The following is a 20,728-nucleotide window of genomic DNA, read 5'->3' as shown; positions in this document are numbered from 1 at the left end:
TATCCACATGTGGCTAGTGACTCCTGTATTGGGCGAAGGTGTGTTTTACGTATTTCATGTATTGCCACAGTCACATGAAGCATTTATTACAGTACCGCCTAATAGCTGAGGAAACGGAGCCCTGGGGGGTCATATAACTTGCTGGGGGTCGTGAAGCTGGAAAGTTAGAGCTGGGTTGTGACCCAGGTCTGTCCTTCCTCTTCCCGGGGCTTGATCTGGGCCTGGAAGGATGGTGGAATTGAATAGGTGGAAAGGAGCAGTGGCCCTGATGTGGTGGTATTACCTCTGAGGGTTTGATTTGCTGCTGGTGTTGACAGTGTTGTGTGCAGTGGGCAAGGGGGGCCGGGGGCAGAGTAGGTGTAGGTAATTTCCAAACCATTGTTAGACCTGCTTCTAATAAGGAGGTGGCCGAGGGGTCACAGGCTAGTAAAGGGGAACCGTTGTCTTCAAATGCAAGAGTGGAAGTTAAGGGAGCCCTTTCACTATGGGGTGAGCCTGTCTCACACGGACAATACTTTCCTTTTAGAAGTTGTGTGAAGATTCAGGTTCTAACACGCAGAGAGTGCTTGGCCAAGGCCAGCTTGTGAAGCGCCAAGTTAGATGTGTTTGACCTCCCTGTGCTAAGGCTGGAGGTCCTGTGTTTCATCTGAGTTTTATCCCTTTCCTGGAAGACGAAGATATCCTGATGGAGGGGAAACGGGATTAGGAGGGCCATGTGCCTGCCTGTGGGCAACCGAGCGAGTTCTAAGTCTGTTTCATTCACAAACATTGCAGTAGTAGGAAAGATACGCTTTTTAACTCCTGGCGTTCCGATACATTAGTGTTCATCGTACAGTGTTCTCGTACAATCATCATCCATTTGCGGGGAAAAAAAAAAGGTTTTTACTATAATTATAATTTTAGTGTGGATGGAGTTTGTTTCTTCCTGTACCATAAACATTTTTTCTATCTTTATAGTGCATGTGGTATGTTAATGGCCTCAGAGGATAACACTGAATCCTCTATATAACTTGCTTGTTTCTATGGCTGGGTATTTAGATTGTTTCAAAATTGACATATTTAATGCTCCAGCCTGTAGCCTCATGCGTACGTCTCTTTTCTTTTATAATTAGATGATAAAACTAGACCACTGAGATTTATACATATATAAGTTAATTATGTTTAAGCATAATTTAATTACATTTAAATGTAATATAATTAAATATAATTGTATTTATAAATAATATATAATTATAAATTTAAAGCTATTTCTTTATAATAAACACCCCAGCCTTTGAATTCTAGGCCAGAAGGCGACAAACATTTTAAAATGTGTTGGTGGTTTGAGATTATTGCTTCTGTTTTCTCGAGGTGTTGCTTCTGGGTTTTCTTTCTCTGCCAGTTTTACCGAGATAGAATTGACATAACAGCCTGGTGTAAGTTTAAGATGGACAGCATACGATTCTAGTCTCCCAGTAACAAGTGATTATGTAAGTTCACCATTCTTGCCCCTAAATCACCAGATTTAGGTGTGATACTGGGTGTGATAGTCAGAGTTTTGCTAAATTAACAAAGGTAAAAATATGCCAAGTGTTTGTTTGTACTTCGCTTTTAGAACACCACTGATGTCACTGAGGGACAGGCGAGGCCACCATCAGTGTTGGGACACCTTCCTCGAGGCGGGTTGGTTAAACAGTTTCCTTTGCAGACTGATGGTGAGGGCCAAGCCCAAATACCCACAGCCTCCAAGTCTGGACACGGCACTCCCCGACATTCAGCCTCCGTTCCCCACAGCAGCACAAAAGCACAATGGAGCTTCCTCCAGAACTGGCTGTGGCCTGAGGAAGAGGAATGACCTTCCTGTTTCCTTCCACACCTACTATTGCACATGGATCTGTCACAGGCTTTGGAGTCTGAGAGATGTGTGGTGTTGGGCATGTTATTTAATCTCTTGTTGACTCGTTTTTCATCTAAAATGGGGACAGTGGCATTATCCCTATAAGGTTGCCAGGAGGGTGTAGTGTATTAACTCTTGCAAAGTACTAAGCGGGGCCTGGCACGTAATTAGGACTCAACGAAGCTTGTAAATGTGGGTTTGAGTCTAGATGCCTTCTTTGGACAATTCACTTAACCCTTCTGTTCTTGAGTCTCCTCATCTGTAAAGTGGGAATATGGCACCTGCCTCACAGAAGTGTTAGGGGGTGTTAGTGAGGTGATATATAGCACAGAGCCTCACACATCAAAGCCCCTGCATAAATGGAGCCAAAAGAAAAGCACTGTGTTTTAATTTTTATTCTGTACCCTGCAGAAGGGAGAGCTTAGCCCTCTTGCATTGGTCTAACTTCTGTTGTAATGACTCCCAGATTTTGACCGTATTTGTTGTTACGGTGCATTTTTATGTCTACGTTGTAGGTTTGGGGCCATCCTGAAACAAAGGGGGAGCAAAGCGACATTCTCGTGTCCCTGAAGCTTTGAACGGGTTTTAACGAAATCTTGGTTTTAAGGTTAGCAAGTGTATAATTTCGCAGAGAGAGGGTGATACTTCATATGCTCATTAATTTAGCGGCTTTCCCCCTACAGTTGGTGTCACAAGGAATGGAAGGTATCGAGTGTTTGATGGTGCTCAGTGACACAGATGAAATTTGTCTGAATGGAAAGGTATAAGGCACATTCCTTAGGAAACGCAAAGAAATGATTGGAGACACAGTTGAACACAGCCCGCCCATCCCCTACTTCTATCTGTCCAACTCCTTCTCATCTTCCTATTTGAGATGTCTCCTCCAGCTCGCCTCCCTGAACCATCCAGACTGGTTGACTGGACCCTCCTCATGGTGGCATACTGGGCGGCTGTGATTCTCTCTTACCTGTCTTCCTCCCGAGGCAGAGACCTGCCTTAGGCACCCCTGTATCCTTATTACCTACCACTGGGCCTGGACAGCACAGCCAAGGATTTCAGGTGAGGAGAGTTCTGTGGTGTGTTCACGTCCAACTTGCGAGCCTTCCTGTTTCTTGGGCAAAATCTGAACTCTGGGCACATCACGGAAAGGATGGGTGTTTCCTTCTTCAATCCTCATGCCTTGTGAGTTAGGGAAGAGCCACAGTGAACTTCTGTGGCTTTCCTTGAATGGTAGTAGCGGGTAGAATGGGGCGCCGGATAGGTGTAGGAATAATCCTGGTGTGGCATGAGCTTTGCCATAGAAATGCTGGCGTTGGGGCCTTCGGCTTTGTCGCTGCTCATCTGGGAAGTCCAATCTAGCATAACAGTCATATTCTCTGCCAAACACCTGTTGTATGCTGGACAGTATACTGGGAACCTCACAAGTATTGTCTCAAATACGTTTAAGGACCAACGCGAATCCCCTACATCTTCTGTAAAGTCAGCAGCATGACAGGGTTGGAAGGAAAATTTGACAGGGAGCCAAGAAATCAGGGTTCCAGTCTGGCTCTGTCGCAAACCAGTGACGTGGCCTTCTCTATGCCAGTGGGCCTGTTTTCTCATCTATACAAATGGGATGGGGGAGGGGGGATACACTTCGATGCTTTCTCACTTCCCTTCTGTTTCATATCCTCGATGTGTTCACTCCAACCCAACCTGCTCTCTTCTTTGCCTGAATTATTTTGGACCTCAGGTCAGAATTACATAGTTTAGTAGCACTGTAAGTTCTGAGTGAGTCTTATCTCCCAGCAATTCCCTGATCTTCCAGTGACAAAGACCTTATCTTGTTCTCTTAAACACTTCTTAACTCCGGGCCTACACGTTGGTGAAATATGAGGCAGTTACCCTGGTGTGGGGCCCTGAAACATCTTGGGTACAAGTTGTCCTTAGATGGTTGTTTCTGGGCCTTGATCTTCAGTCTTGCTCACATTAAGAACTGAGATTATCAGGGCCACTTTCGCATAAATCGGACTTGAAATGGGATGAACTTCTCCTTAAACCGTTTTTTTTCCCTTTTGTGATTAGTACCTTTTGTGTCCTAAGACATCTTTATCTGCTCCAAGTTCACGAAGAAACTCTTCTGTATTTACTTCCAGAAGTGTTATTGTTTCAACTTTCACATACAGCTCTAAGATCCGTCTGAAATTAATTGTATGGATAAAGTGAAGTAGAGGTCAAAAGTCGTATTTCTTCCCGGCATGGATCTCTAGCTATTTCAAAATAATTCACTAAGAAGACTTTCCTTTCTCCGTTGAATTTCATTGGTACCACTGTAAAGAATTGTTACTGTGTATGTCTGGGCCTCTTTAGGGATTTTGGTTCCCCCCCCCCCCCCCCCCCCCCGATCTAGTTGTCTGTCCTAACTAACACCAACAACAAATTGTCTTCATTACTGAGGTTTTATAGCACGTTTGTGAATGCAAGTCCTTTAACTTTGTTCTTTTAAGGTTGCTTTTGCTATTCTAGGTCCTTTGTATTTCCTTATAAATTTTAGAGTTAGCTTGTCAATGTCTACAGCATAACACTGGGGATTTTGGCTAAGAATGCATCCATGTGTTAGAGTTCTCCAGAGAAACATAACTTATTTTCTCTTTCCCTCTCTCCCTTCCTTTCCCCTCCCTCACACAGAGTTTATTCTGTTTTTATTTTTTTTAATTTTTCTTTTTATTAAAAAAAATTTTTTTTTAACGTTTATTTATTTTTGAGACAGAGAGAGACAGAGCATGAACAGGGGAGGGGCAGAGAGAGAGGGAGACACAGAATCTGAAGCAGGCTCCAGGCTCCGAGCTGTCAGCACAGAGCCCAACGCGGGGCTCGAACTCACGGACCGTGAGATCATGACCTGAGCCAAAGTCGGACGCTTAACCGACCAAGCCACCCAGTCGCCCCAAGTTTATTCTGTTTTTAAAAAGCTGGTAGTGTTGCTCTGCATTGATTTGGAGACCAGCTAACATAAGATACATATTTTGAAAAACACCGGTGCGGTGAAGGAGAGAGGAACCTGTAAAATAAGTGATTACCATCTACCAGAAAGTGCTACCAGGGTGTCTACTGCAGAGAGCTCTGGGAACAAGGGAGGGAGTGAGGGCCAAACCAAATGGGTCCCGGGGAGTCTGGGAAAGCCTCTCGGAAGTCCTTGAAGAGTTGGCGTAGGAGAGGAGGCATTTACACATTTGACAGGAGGGCAGGGAGGGGTATTTGAGCTCAAGGACGAGGGCAGTGGTGCTCTTGGGAAATGATGAGGTGGGATGGGTGAACTTTAGTTAGCTCCGTCCAGCTGGAATGTGAGGGCTGTGAGGGAGTGGCAGAAGATGAGGTTACAGATAGCAATGACAGCAGGAAAAAAAATCACAAGAACTCTGATGTAATAGCCTAAAAAATTTTGGATTTTATTATGTGTGTATCAGGGAGGCATTGGAGGGTAAACTGAGAAAGGGCCCAATTCCGTTTGCTTTCCACAGAGGTTCACTCTGTGAGCAATGTGCAGGTAGACCAGTCTACCCCGTAGAGTCATGATTTAGAACAGGAAAGCCAGACGCAGAGGAGACCCAGTTGTGGAAGGCAGATCTAACCCACCTTATACCATTAGCCTTCCATCTGCCACGTGGCTTCTCAGAGGGTCCCCACAGACACCCAAATTGTACTCTTTTAAGTATTTGTCAAAATAAAAATTATAGTCCCTTTTAGGGCTTAGTAAAAGGCGGAGATAGAGTTCATTCTGTCTGTTGTTTCTTCTTCCCTCTGTAGGGTTTCCTCATCTGCAGAGCAAAGTTGAGGTAACCTGTGAGAAATGGCGAATCTCTTAACACCAACAACATGGCATTATTCTAGGCACTTTATAACTATTAACTCGTTTCATCTTCACAATTGTCTGTAGTATTATTATTTCCATTTTATAGATGAGGAAACTGAGGTACATGGATGTAAGCGGCTCACCTAAAGTCACACATCCAGCAATTAGCAAAGCTGGGGTTTAGGCAAAATCTGTTCTCCTAACCACCGTCATGCTTCTTGGTTGCATTTGATTTCATTCCAGCCATGTCCTTGAACCTAGATCTTTGAACAAAGGTAATCATGAAAAGATTTGACTTTGACTCTCGATATTGCCAAATCTGAATCTTCCCTAATACAGAGGAAGAAGAAAGTTTTTCTAGCTGGGAGAAGAAGGATGGCTTCTTGGAAGGAAGTGCCTTTTTTTTTTTTTTTTTTTTTTAAGAGAGATAGAGTGCGTGAGAGAGAGAGAGAGAGAGAGAGAGAGAGAGAGAGAGAGAGAGAGGGAGAGAATGTGTGTGCACACAGGAGGGACAGAAGGAGAGAGAGAATCGTAAACAGACTCCCTGCTCAGTGTGGAGCCTGACACAGGGCTTGATCTTATGACCACGAGATCATGAACTGACCTGAAATCAGGTAGTCAGACACTTAACCAACTGAGCAACCTAGGTGTCCCAGGAAGTGGTATTTTAATGGAGCTTTGAGATATGAGTGGAATTTTAAGAAGTAAAAATTGCTGAGAAGAAAAGGCAGCCAAGATGAAGGAATCCAACTATAACCTCCCTGTGTTTACAACTAAAAAACTGGACAGAATGCAAAAACAACATGGAAGCCCTGAGAGGCAGGTGTAGGATACTGGACCCGAAACTTGGATGATGACCATCATGGCCTTTGTCACATGGAATTGCATGATGGTGTGGGAAGCTACCACTCTGGGATAGCCCCATCTTTCCAGCCAGAGGATCCCAGCAATGGAGCCACCAGAGGGTGTGAGGAAATCCCTGAGAGGAGAGAACTGGAAAAAGGGCCCCCACTCACTCTGCGCATGGACTGATCTAAGTCACGGGCATGCTGCAAGGTGTGTGGGCATGGAATAGACCCAAAGAGGCACAGCAAAGGTTTTGAGAGCTTAACTATAACAGTAACACCAACCAGGTCCCAGATAAACCCAGAGTTGCCTACGTGACAGGCAGACCCAATTAGCCCAGTGAAGGCTTTGAAAACCAAACTGGCATTGAAGCGATCAGTCGCAAGAGATGAGACAGAACTTTCAATCTGAACCTAAGTGGGTTAGTTGTCTGTTAAATAAATAAAGAAAAATATCAACGTTTTTTTCCCCAGAGAATTTTAGCAGGATTCAGCATCTCATAATATATTATTCAAAAGTCCAGGATACACTCCAAATTTACTCAATATAAAAAGGGACAGGGAGTGCCCGGGTGGCTCAGTTGGTTGAGCGTCCAACTCTTGATTTTGGCTCAGGTCACGGTCTCACGGTTCATGGGATTGAACCCTGCGTTGGGCTCCGCACTGAGTGTGGAACCTGCTTGGGATTTTCTCTCCCTCTCTCTCTGCCCCTCCCCTGCTTGTGCCCATGCATGTGCATGCTCTCTCTCTCTCTCAAAATAAATATATTTTTTAAAAGAGGGCTGTGGCTCTAAATAACCTGTTTGTTCACAGACCAAGAGAGAACCCAAAGTATTTTTTCTCTTTTTACTGCTTTTGATTGGTGGGAGGTGGGGGTGGTGAGTACCCTTGAGGTTATTTCAACACCAAGCAAGAAGGCCAGAAAACCCTACAACATGCAGCTCAGAGCACAGGTGCAGTTGACTGAGCAAAGAAATCAACATTGGGTTCCCGGACCTCAGAGCTCTCTGCCTACCCTGTTTTTTTGTCCTGGGACCACTTCACTGACTTCCTGTTTTCTTCTCAGGTCACGTAGTAGCGGCAAGAGACCTAAGGGTGAGGCTGGGAAGGGGAGTGAGTTTGGACTATTCTCTAAATTGAGGGAAAATCCAGAGAAAAGGCAGTAGTAGGCTTTCTTGTGAGAATTTGGGTGTACCGGCCTTTCCTGTGCAGGCTGTGAGCCCTCCCTCCGCTCCTTGGAGGTGAGAAGAGAGCCCTCCCCTGCCCCTGCGTCTGCAGGGGCTCTGGGGGTACCAGCTCTTGAGGGAATTGAACAGGTTTATGCTTTCATGCTGATAATCACAGAGACATGATTCTTCTAACACAAGTCACCTCAATTCATAAGAATGACCCTTGAATAGAAGAAATCTTCAGTGTCTTAAGTAGGTGTTCCTTCAACAGTGTTTCTTTTTTTCTCTCTGAAATGGGAAGGTCCTCTACCCACGAGCTGTACTTCCATGGCGTTGCAGAGGTGATGAAGTTACACCACTGTCTTGGAGAAATTGAAAATGACAATAGTGTCACTTTTCTTGTGAGGAAACAGAGGCTCCAGGGGATAAGTGACTTTCAAGGACACACGGTGATTTGGGTGGACAGCTAGGGACCTCTCGACTGGGACCTGGTTTCAGACTTTTCCAGGAGTCCAGCCTTCCCTCTACCATCCCCTGGGCTCTCACTTCATCAAGGGTCCCAAATTCTGATTCTCTTGACTGGGGAGCAGTGTCTGAAAGGGTTAACACCGAAAGCAGCAGACATCAGTTTTGTTGAGATGAACATCAAGGTCCTGTACGTAGCCAAAGAGAAATATTGACTCATGACACTCCCAGAAAATTCATCTCCTCTCAGAAATGAGGACTTCCCCCACCCATAGCAGCTAAGCCAGGTCCAAGTTTACCAGTCACTGTGTCGTAAGCACCTGCCCCATGCCAGGCACTGCAGGCTCCTTACTTCTAACCTTCACAGCAGTCCCGTCACGTAGGTGGTTCTGCACACATTTTGCAAAGGAGGAAACTGAGACCCTGAGTACTCGTATCTCATTTGCCTGGGATCACAGGGATGAGTAATGAAGCTGGGATCCAAGTCTGGATTCGTCTGGCTGCAAAGCTGGGTTCCCGTGAAGTTTTGCACCACCCTTGCAGACTGGGCCTAGTCTGAACGTCTTCCTCGCCTCAGGCTTGCTCCTCGTTCTGCCCCACGCAGGAAGCTGCACCCAGGGTTTTCCTGGCCTCTGGGCCTTGAATCAAATCTGCGTTGAGATCCTGGCTGTGCCTCTTAACAGTAGGTTGATTGCAGGCAAGTCCTGTAACCTCTCTGAGTCTCAGTTCATGGGTTCAGCAATTACTTGCCTGATGGTGGGGTTATGGTGAAGATTCGGCAGCTGCTTGGCCCGACACGTGGCACGAAGTAGATGGTGGAGGAGCAGCTGCTGGTACTCGTTTGTTGGCTGCTTACCTTCAGGGAGTGGAGGGGGTGTTGTGAGCCATGGCACCCACCCCGCCACCCCCCCATTCCTTCTGACCTTGCACAGTTCCCGCTGGCTCTTTGCTTTCCTCTGAAGCTTTTTATCTGCTCTCCACTACGTGTCCGATCATCGCCAGACCCAGGCTACTCATGGTGCCACGGGGTGAGGCCCGAGACTCCCTTTCAGTGTCACCTCCCGCTGCTCAGCTTTGGGCCCCTGCTTGGGCTGACCTGAACCTCTCTCTGTGCCCTGGTGCCCTGCCCTTTGCCCACCTCCGTGCTGTTTCTCTCCTGTCCTCCAGGTCTTCCCCGTCCATGAAGGCTTTGATCCCGGGCTGGATGTGGGCTCCTACTCCTGGGCTAAGATTCTTGAACACCTTGTTTGCAAGAAGAAAACGCTCACTTATTTGGCACATGAAGCCGAGCCACAGGCCCTGACCTTGTCTCTGGGAGCATCGAGGTAACTCACTGGTTCAGGCGCTCACGTTCTGGGCTGGGGAGGGGTGTGGAAACAGACAGAGTAAATAGTGCATTAGGTATTTGGGCGCTTGTCTGATTTCTCACGGTACTTGAGACTGTGGGCATCTTGAGAGCAGCGGCATGGCCGTTACCTCTGGGCCTACTGTTATCGGGCCTGAGCCCAGAGTTACCTCCATCTTGGTTGAACTGATTGATCCGAATGGATGTGGTCACAAGGTAAGTTCACAGCCATTCCTAGGCCAGCACTGGTTGCGGGCGGGAGGGACTGTGGCGGCCCGGGGGGCAGCTGTCTTCCTTCCATGGTGCTGCTTTTTTTTCCATCCTCTTAAGTCACATTCCTTGGTTGGGTCAGCATGCAGGATTTGACAACCTTTTGCTGACTTGCTATTGGGCTTTAGGGGGGAAAGCTCACTGGCTTCAGGGCCAGACTTTCCCAGGCAGGTTACAGGACTTCCCCAAGCCTCATGTTCCTCGTCTATAAAAAGTTGGATCAGGAGGCTCAACATTCATGAGAGTGTTCTCTTGAGACCTTTGAGAATTCTTTTTTTTTTTCTTTTAATATTTATTTATTTTTAAGGGAGAGAGAGAGACAGTGTATGAGCAGGGGAGGAGCAGAGAGAGAGGGAGACACTGAATCTGAAGTAGGCTCCAGGCTCTGAGCTGTCAGCACAGAGCCCGACGCGGGGCTTGAACTCACGAACTGCGAAATCATGACCTGAGTTGAAGTTGGACGCTTAACTGACTGAGCCACCCAGGTACCCTTGATCTTTGAGAATTTTAAGATAAGGACTCGTGCACGTGCTACCAGGGCACAGAGGCTCCCCCGTACATGCGGCCATGCATAACTGAACCATTTAAGTGATTTTTGTCTCTGATTGATTTCGTGAATATAGAGCTGTGGGCATTTATAAATCTGTTAGCAGAAATTCATCATCGAGTATAAACTTTGCTTAACACGGACTAGCAATCTTATTTCTGTGGGATCTGTAGTTCACAGGCAGTTATCTGCATCACTTCCTAGTGCATGGAGGGCAGAGAGCCCCCTGTGCACTGGGTCATGGCCCGGGGATGAGCCCTTTCACATACTAAGGGACTGGCCCCTGCCAACTTTCTGTTGCACATACTTCATATTCATTCATGAGCAAAATCAGCCTATTTTATGTCTAGGACCATGGGGTTGTTCTCTAATAGTCAAAATTTCAAATGTTGACCCTGTAAATGCCAAAGGTCAACTGTGAGAACAGCAGCCATCCAGGGCTGCTGAAAGATCCAGTTCGACATATAAAGTGTGTAGCATCCTAAGCGTGCCCTGGGCTTAGAACTCAATACTGCTGGTTTCCTTATTAACTGAAACCATTTGCTTCTGGGGTTAGGCAGGCACGGCTGTGGCTGAGAGAATCACAGGTCCAAGGAGATGGTCACTGGCGAAGAGGTACTGAGAGCATGGCCTTTGCATTCAGACAGTCCTGGATTGTCGTTTTGGCAGTGCCATTTATCAGTCAAAGCCTTCCCGCTTCTTGAAAAATCAGCTTCCCTCTCTGCGAAATGGAAAAGATAACCGCGCCAACCTCGGAGGGTGGCCGTTGGGGCTGAATGAACGGTTCTGCGTGCAGGTTTAGCACAGTGCCTGGCACATAGGGAGCCACCAACAGCAGTCATGGTGACTTCTCTGTCTTCCTCTCTCTCTGTATAGGGATGCACGCCCAGTAGTTGCTTCGTGTTCACTGGTGATTTTGGTTCAAGTCTGAAATCATTTTCTTATGTAAAAATTAACCACCTTCCACCCTCAACACAACACATTTACAAGCCCGGGCGGTGAGCCCTGGTCCTGATACTGAGTACTGTTTGTATGCCTTGTGCTTAGCGGTACCGAAGCAGCAGAATCCCCATAGAGCCCTATCTCTGATTGGAAGGAGAATAAGATTAGCAGCTCCCCCCCACCCACCCCTTACTCCCAGCACCTGGAATGCCTGTAAGAGAGCATTCACCTAGGTCGGGAGTGTGGTAGGAGTCTACACGGCGAGGGCTCCAGCCTGGAGAGTCTGGGAAGCTTCCTCTATGGAGATGGGCTTGTTATGGGCATGCCCTTGGATCCCGGAAACGAAGGGAGGGAATGACCAAGTAGGGAGGTTTGGGGGTGAGATTAATTAGGGCTGAGATTTGTGGATCTGGCCCCGAAAGAAAAATATCCAAACTGTCCACCGTCTGCTTGCTCCATTAAGCACCAAATAGGTGCAGCTATAAACTGGTCTCTGTGTATGTGTGGTGGGGAGGGAAGTGAATGTAGAAAACTCCAGAATACCAGCCCTTCCCCTCTAGGAGAAAATGACCATTCGCGAGGAGTAGAAGTTGAGTGTGAGCCCTTGTCTGTGATTGCCCAGAATGGAGCACATTCCTTTGCCCGTTAGATTATACTTTAGCTACATTGCTACCTGTGTGATCTGGTGACCTAAGTCAGGTTCACAGCTGGGAGGAGAGAAGGTGAAAGAAACACACACCTTGATGCCAGGGCAATTAGCACTCTCTCTGGTAGTCGTGACTCCCCGCCTCTGACCTCAGGACAGACCTGAATTGTTCATATTTCCCGTTGGGGCGGGGAGCCCAGAATTGACAACAGATTGGCCTGAGATTCCTAAAACCCTGGACTGAAGCCCCGCCCCCTTCTCAGTAACTCCGGGCCACAAAGGGACAGCAGACTCCTCGGGTTGTGGAGGAGCCTCTGCTAAGCAGGGACTGCACACGCTTGAGGCCATGGTTTTGGCTCATCCCCCGACTTCACGCTTAGCCTAAACTAGCATGGCTTCCTCCCACTCTGCCTGAGACCACCCTCCTGTGAACGTTCATATTTTCCAAGCCTCTTTTGGTCTAGACCAATTAGATCAGAATCTACTGAGGACAGTATTGGACATCTGTATTTTTATTAATTTTTTTGTTTATTTATTTTTGAGAGGGAGCGAGCATGCGCCCGCGCATGCGCAAGGGCGTGAGCGGGGAAGGGGCAGGGAGGGAGGGAGACACTGAATCCAAAGCAGGCTCCAGGCTCTGTGTGTGTGTCAGCACAGACCCTGATGTGGGGCTCAAACTCAGAGCCATGAGATCATGACCTGAGCTGAAGTTGGATGCTCAACCGACTGAGCCACCCAGGCACCCCTGCCATCCATATTTTTAGATGCATCCTAGGTGATGTTAATTCCCAGGTGATTTGGAAAAGTAGTACCTGAGTGGTTCCTTTCACCTACACTGACTCTTATGGCTGTGGGACTAGGGGTAGGGTATACCCTGAGGACAGACTTGATCAAATCCTCGTTCCTCTACATTCTCTTCCCTTTTCTCTTTGTATGGTGGCCCAGGTGGTCCTAGGAAAGAGATCAATTTGCCAAGGTGAGAGAGGTAAACATTTCATCACCTTGGTGGCCGCCTCTAAGAACAGCAGCTCCCTTCAGTGACTCTGGGCTCCGGGGAATGTCAGCAACTCTGGCCCTGCCATTCTCCTGTCTGGTTGGGTAAAGCCAAAATGGAAGGGAAGAATAAACAGCCCCTGGCACGATCTCCAGCCGAGGAGTTCCTGGTGACCATCATGTTTAAGACAACATTAGCAGACATCGTTGTTCTCACTAAAGACAGTTAAACTGGGGCTCGAAGAGACAGATGTGGGTCATCAGACCCTCGGTATCAGGATTTAAGAGAAAATTCTTCATCTTTGGTCTTTCAGTAGAACTCTTTCCCTCGTGTGTTGTTGCCATCTGGTCCCCCTTTGCTCTTCAGTGAGAATTCTGGGCCACCTAGTTACTGTGCTCAGCTGTGACAGTTCTGTTCTGTCCCAGAGCAGGGTGTCTTTCTGATGTAATGGCTGCCTGCCTTCAGCTGCTGAGCACTGAGATGATGGGTGAGAGACCTGTATCTGTTTGATCTGGCAGTCAATAAAAATCTGGTTTTATATTGCTGGGCTCTTGACTTTTAAGCACTTGGGGGCCAGATTCTTCCAGATAAGCATAGAATGACTTAATTCTGCCTAGTTGAGGGCAGTTGTGGGTAGTTTTTTTTAAGTACCCTACATATCTAGCCAACCAATAAAACCTGTTTTTCAGGAGGCCAGCTGGGATCAGAAAGTCATGAGTTTATTGGGGTAAGTTTCAGGCCACACAAACCAGCATTCCTCGCCCACGAGACTCTTGGAGGATTTCAAAAAGCCAGATGGCAGAAGCACATTTATTCAAAACAAAACAAAACAAACCTGTCCAGGGCAAAGAAATCGTCCATTTCTTTGTATCATGCTGGAATTTTACCAACCGATTGTGATAACAATGGCAATCTCATGCTGAACAGGACCTCTTACCGGCAGCAATATCTTTGTTCATTTGACAAGTAAGAGCCCACATTCTTAATTAAGTGTGGCTGATAGCATCTTTTAAAACCTGGGGATTGATGTGATTTGATGACCGGGAGCGGACGGTCAAGAAAGAAATCTTGAGACGTTTTTTTTGGTGCAAGAAAGGTGGTTTAATTAAAGCATGGGGATAGGACCCTTGGGCAGAAAGAGCTGCAGTGGGATTTTGAGGAGCAAGTGATTATATAGTTTTAAGTTGGGGGCCAGTAGAAACCAAGGAAGTTTCTAGAAGGATTTTCCTATGTTACAGAAGACTCACAGGATCCTGGGGGCCTAGCTACTGTCAAGCTAAGGTTGTTTTTTGCCTCTACGAGAGCATTAACATTAAAACAGTCGGGAGTTCCTGGAGGAAAGCATCCTCTGCCTGCCTCAAGTAGTTGTCAGTGGGCTGCAGGTTATAAGGAAATTTAATTGTGTCTGCATTTCTTTTGCCTTTGTCCTTCACATCAGGGAATCACAGCAGGGGGAAACAAATTGGAAAGGTACTTGGTATGGAGGACTCAGGAACCTCTGGCTTTTAATATATTAAGGAGAGCTTCTGTTAATCCACTGTGCTCGGGGAAGTCCTGGGATGATGGAAGAATCTACTGCAGAGAACTCTGCTGATGCTCCCAGAGGAGTAGGAATAAGGATGCGGGAGGTCTCTACCAAGAAGCTCAGTTAGGGTGATGCTAGCTACACTGCCTAGTCATCTTGGCCTAGCAGAGGCACCTGTTATTTTGGATCCCATTTCGTAGGCCACCTGTCCCACCTCGGGACAGAGTGTGTATGAGTGTGCGTGTGCGCTTGCTGGAAAATGGAACCCCTGGGTGGGCCGCCACTTTCAACAACTCTGAATGGCAGCAGGATCCGGATGTTGGTGGGGCAGCCAGCCATCCCTGACATGAGAAGCAGGGAGAGGAGTCATTACAGGATTAAGTGGCAGCACAGTTGGCACAAAGCAAGAAAGGGGAGCCCTCGGGGCGCCTGGGTGGCTCAGTTGGTTGAACGTCCGACTCTGGCTCAGGTCATGAACTCATGGTTGTGAGTTTGAGCCCTGCATCGGGCTCTCTGCCCTCAGCACGGAGCCTGCTTCTCTGCTGTCAGCACGGAGCTTGCTTTGGATCCCCTTTCTCCCACTCTCTCTGCCCCTCCCCAACTCGTTCTCTCTCTCTCTCTCTCTCTCTCTCTCTCTCTCTCTCTCACACACACACACACACACACACACAAAAAAAAGTGGTGTGGGGGCGCCCATTGTGGTGAAAGTTTCTGGAAGCCGGGACACATGGACTGCTTCTTGGAGGTATTGTGGCTGGCTGAAGTACCCTCTGGGGGTTCAAGGTCTCTAGGGACAGGAAGTTCAGGTTCTAAGGTACAGATGAGGGTGAGGTTTGCACACTGAGGGGTTAAGGAGTGGAGATCAGGGCAGAGTAAAGAGGTGTCACCAGAGGGCCCAGGATGGTGACCAGCACCAGTAGTTGACCTGGTAAAGCAGCCAGGCTCTTAGGAGCTCTTTAAAGTGTCCTGAGAGACATCTGTTGGACAGCAGAGCAGTTTGGGCAGTTAGAATAATCTAGTTTGACCACTGACAATGGCATCTTGAGCAAATGGCTTAAACTCTCTCAGAACTTCCTTCTTGTTTCTAAAAGAGGATCACATTTGGTTATATCTCTAAATTGCTAGCACCCAGTAAAGAGTAAGTGGTTCATGGGCTGTTTGCACCTGGGTTGTTACAATGGACTCTTGAAAAGTCTCCTTCTTCTTCTTCTTCTTCTTCTTCTTCTTCTTCTTCTTCTTCTTCTTCTTCTTCTTTTTTTTTTTTTAAACCTCCTTCAGGCTGCTGCCTACCACATTTGCTTCTCAGTTCAGCAGCCCAAATGATCCCTTGCAAACATAGGTCGGCCAGGTCTTACTCAGAATGTAAGCTGGAATCCTACACCTGTCTAAGGCCCTAGGTGATCTGGCTCCTACGCTCCCGACCTCATCTTCTGCTCCCCTTCTCGCTCTGCTCTGTTTCTGGCCTCCGTGTTGTTCTTGAAACAGGTCAGGCCTGTCCCTGCCCAGGGATTTTTGCTGTTCCGTCCACCTGAAATCCCCTTCCTTCAGAAATCTGCATGACCCACTCCTTTCACCTCCCTCCAGTCTGTCTGCACCAGCGCCGTGTTCTCAGTGAGGCTTTCTCACCATCCAGTTGAACACTGGACCATCCAGTTGAACACTGAACTCCATCCCTCTCCCATACACCCTGGGGTCCCTATCCGTCTCCCCTGCGTTAACTTTCTGCACAGTGGTTATCCACTTCCAAAACATGACATACGTATTTGTTTTGTTTTACTCTTCACTTATCCCCTCACTGGAAGGCACATTCTGGGGAGTGTGGGGTTTCTGGCTGGTGTCTGCATTGCCGTGTCGCTGGCTGGATCACAGTATAGACTGTAAACACTTATGTATGATGTTCTCACTAACTCTGGAACTTCTGCAAAGTGGGGGAGCTCAGGCCTCTCCCCGTGTCCCTCACCCTGCACTCTCCCAGGCAACCAGGACTTAGGCCCTCCTACATATAAACAACTTGGGAGAACCATTCAACTTGAAACCACTGAATCCCAACAGGCCTTGAAATCCAACACTCCATTTACAGGAAGGAAACACAGAACAAAGAGGAGTAAGTTAAACAATACCGCAAGGAGGTCCTCCGCAGGATTCCGTTCTAGGCACATTCCTGGGACAAATGACTTAGTTTCTTCCACAAATATATGTCCTGAAAAGGAAAAATCCGGGAGTGGGGAGCGATTTCACATTAAAAGGAGTTGAGAGTGGTAGATCATCCAAACAAAATGTGCCCACCTCGTTTGGATCCTCGTTTAAGGAATTTAGTGTCAAAGACACTTTTGAGAGAACTGGGAAACATTTGAAAGTGGATTGGATATTAAGTGATAATGGTATCGGGGTTTTATATATATATCCTCACATATCCTCTCACAGACCCAGTGCGTGTGTGTGCGTGGATGTGTGTGTGTGTGTGTGTGTGTGTGTGTGTGTGTGTGTGAGTTATATTATAGAGAATTAAGCTCCATGGAAAATTATTCGAGGCCTATGGTCCCACTTCTCCCAAGGATGGCACATAGCTGATACCATTCTGGATGCCAGGGAGGTAAGTTAACTCATTACGTAAACGGATGTCATACGTAGGACATCAGGGCTTAATTTTCTTATGGAACCCCAATGGAGAAGATAGGGGAGCTGGCATTCGCTTTAAATTTCTCCAGAGAAAAAAAAGGGGGAAAGAGATAACACGAAGTTGGCAAAATGTTGGTAATCCTTGGAGCTGGGTTCTGAAAACAGGTTCATTGTGTTACTCCCTATACCTTTTTGTAGGTGTAGAGACTTCTGTGATATAAACTTACTTTTTTTTTTTAACTATTAAGGGGAGATGAAACAGTTCCATTTCCTGAGGAGGAGGTAGGCCCATTTTCTTTTCTCTCTGCTTCTCTGTTGGGTGTGGGTTGAAGTGTGGAGGAAAAAGGGGTGGACCTGTCGCTTGGGAGGCGTGCAGTATTTATTTAACCCTCCTTATAGGCCCTTTTGCTCCTTCCTTGGCTCAGCTCGGATGGAGTGGAGTGCACGGTGGTTCTCAGTGTGGTAAGATGGGGCAAGATGCCTGCTGGGGCTGGGGCTTTGATTGCTTGTCCTGGGCAGTGGGCATCATAGGGAGAGGGAGCTGAAGGGGTGTGATGTGCCCCCTTTCAGCCTGGCACCTGTCAAATAGAAAGGCAAACATTTCTACAAATATACATCCACCGTTGAAAGGCGCAAGGTTGAAGACAGTAGCAAAAGGCCGGTGATTTCCTTTTGCCGTGGCTCCATGAATCCTGAGTTCAGAGCTCTCCTTACCCGTTCAGGGTGACTGGCTCTGGTCAGAAACCACAGGGCAACCTGTCTGTGGTGGGGACTCGATACCCACCCACAAAGCTCTGTTCTCATGCTTTTGGAAAAACCTCAGGGAAATGTACTCAGGTGTTCCTTCTCCGTTAGTGCCTGCCTGGCTGGGAAAAGATCTTATCTCCATGAAGAGACACTTTTTGCAGCCTGGGTCTGGAACATTTGGGGCAAGCAGGAGTGAAAGCCCCTTTATCTCTGGGGCTTTGATCTGGGCAGGATTTCCCCCTCCCCACCACGAGCTCCTCCGCAGCTGCTCTGGCCCTCAGGTAAACACTTGCAAAAGCACAGCTACTCAGACCCCCCTGTGAATCTTCCTGGAGGCTTCCTTTCACTCGCTTCGCAGATTTACTAACTGCAAGTTGGTTTCCTGTGGCTTAACATGTTTCTAGCTTGAGCAGATTTGTGACTTGTCAGAAATATTTTGACACAACTATTAAGTTTTTGACCTCTGCTGGCTCCCATGAATAGAGCTTGGTGGCCAGGGGCTGGGAATGAGTCAGCAGCCTGGACCACCTCTCTGGGGACTGTGGAAGCTGCTGTGAGCGGTACCTGCCTCAGGGACTGTTCTTCAGGAATTAAATGAGCTTGCTGGATTACAGGAGCTTGGCCCTTGTGTAGAGTACTCAGCACGTGGTGAAAAAGCTCAACAATTATTAGCTGGAACAAAGCGATGAAGTCTATCATTAAGTTGTCGCTATAACCCTGCAGGGGTGAATTTTTAAAGTATTATTATCCATCCTCTACAGATGAAGACACAGGCTTATTAGAAGCTGATGGACTGGTCTAACCTCATATAACTGACAGGTAGAAAGGTCAGGATTTGAATCTGGGCTTTTGAGATGACAGAGCGTGAACCCTTTCTCCCAAGCCAGGGCTTCTCGCACCATCTGTGAAGAATCCTTTTCTTTCCCGCCAACCTCTCCCACATCAATAGCTTCTAAAATGCAATGAAGAGGAATTATTGGAATACTCTTAAAGTTATTGTTAGAATCAATAGGCATAAAATTACTTCTTCGAATTAGTATAAAAGTTGATTACATTAGATTCCTATCCTAGAATCCATCCCGGATCTTGCGAAAGCGTTCTCAGACTAGCCTTAACTGCGGATCTCACTTTGAGTCATGGTGCCCTCAGCTGCCCTTTTCTCAGAGCATGATGTGTGGGTGGGACCACTTGTGTCAGAATCACACGGGTGCTTGCTAAATGCCCATCTCTGAGCCCCATCCCAGACCACTTGGATCAGAATGACTGAGGGAGAATTCAGGAATCTGCATTTCAATAAGTAATTTGATAGTTCTTTTTTTTTTTTTTTAAATGTTTATTCATTTTTGAGTGACAGAGAAACAGAGAGACAGAGATAGAGTGTGAGCAGGGAAGGGGCAGAGAAAGAGGGAGACACAGAATCCAAAGCAGGCTCCAGGCTCTGCGCTGTCAGCACAGAGCCCGATGCGGGGCTCGAACTCACGGGGCGTGAGATCATGACCTGAGCTGAAGTGGGGCGCTTAACCGACTGAGCCACCCAGGCACCCCAGTTATTGATAATTGTGATATGCTCGAAGTCTGACCATCAGTGCTCTGGGCAGTGCTGCCTCCCCTCACTGGTAATAGGTGATAGGGAAATGGTCAAGTGAGTATAATATTTTATTCTACACCCCCATCCTGACCCTGCTGTTTTGTTGGTGTTTTTTCAATTCTTAAGGACTTCCTTTTCACAGAAACTCACTGACATAACCTGTTTTCTGATCTCATTCTGGTGCATGTCAGCAAGCATGGATTGAGTGCAAAATGGGTAGAGGAGGGATAGACCCGACCACAAGGTGCTCACAACAAGCAGACAACGAGTGTTGCCAACGCCAAGTGCAGAACACAGGGGCACTTCCATGTGCAGAGATGGGGGAGATGAGGAGGAACTAGCAATGGAGATTTACGGAGGAATGACCAGTAAGGTGGAGAAAAACCAGGAGAGCGTGTAGGTTTTGGAAGCCAGAAGCAGGAAATGACCAACTTTGCAAAATACTCCTGAGGAGCCAAACAGTGCAAACTGAGCACTGACCATTTACTTAGCAGCATGGAGGTCACGGAGGTCTTTGGTGACGTAGACAAGAGCCGTTTCCTGGAGATGGCGGAGGCCTGCTGGGGTGGGTTCAAGTGAGGATGGGAAGAGGAAAATTAGAAACCGTGACTGTACAATGTTCTTTCAAGGAGTTTTACTGCGAAGGAAAGAGGGCAGCAGCTGGAAGGTGAAATGAGGTCAAGAAGTTACCCAGGAGGGACAGGGAAATGGCGATTATAATGTAGAACGTACGCCACGGCGAAATGTGTGACCGTTGGAAAGTCATGTGTCTTTTTCAGCGAATTCCTTCAGCAAAACAGAAAAAATTGTCTCCCGTGCTTTTTTTTGTTCGAGCTTAAACTCTGCCCACTCCCACCCAACGATATTGTCCAAGAAGAGTCTGCAAGTCTCTCTTATTTCTGACCTAGCCTAGTTTGAACACACTTGAAAAAATGACATTACATGTTTTTCATATTTGCTTCATCTGTTTTGTGGCTGAAGTGTTGTAGATTTCATCTCTACTTCACATGCATAGGACTGACTGTTTTAAAAAAAACACATATATAATCATACCTAACAGAATTAACAATGATTTCTTTTTTAAAAAAAAATTTTTAATTTATTTTTGAGAGAGACAGTGTAAGAGTATGAGGGGGGAAGGGACAGAGAGAGAGGGAGACAGAAGATCTGAGGTGGACTCTGCACGGACAGCAGGGAGCCCGATGCAGGGTGCAGACTCATGAACCGAACCATGAGATCACGACCTGAGCTGAAGTCAGACGCTTAACTGGCTCAGCCACCCAGGCACCCCAACAATGATTTCTTAATATCATTTAAT

At 47.1% G+C, this 20,728-nt stretch overlaps 1 protein-coding gene across 7 annotated transcripts in view; it reads left to right on the top strand.

The window, feature by feature from the left end:
• Positions 1-20,728, top strand: part of ST6GAL1 (ST6 beta-galactoside alpha-2,6-sialyltransferase 1) — a 119,191-nt gene that overhangs the window by 59,510 nt on the left and 38,953 nt on the right. For 3 of the 7 annotated variants that reach the window (XM_042955015.1, XM_042955012.1, XM_042955011.1), the window contains one exon: positions 9,355-9,512. The exons of 1 other annotated variant lie outside the window; for it this stretch is intronic. The gene's annotated coding sequence lies outside the window, so the exon portion shown is untranslated. Of the gene's footprint in view, positions 1-1,307; positions 2,936-9,354; positions 9,513-17,370; positions 17,538-20,728 lie in introns of those variants that run through there. 3 more of the 7 variants (XM_042955013.1, XM_042955014.1, XM_042955016.1) reach the window with 3 other exon arrangements.

Source organism: Panthera leo, chromosome C2 (genome assembly GCF_018350215.1).
Source record: "Panthera leo isolate Ple1 chromosome C2, P.leo_Ple1_pat1.1, whole genome shotgun sequence".
Classification (NCBI taxonomy): Eukaryota; Metazoa; Chordata; class Mammalia; order Carnivora; family Felidae; genus Panthera; species Panthera leo.
This window is presented reverse-complemented; position numbering and strand designations above follow the sequence as displayed.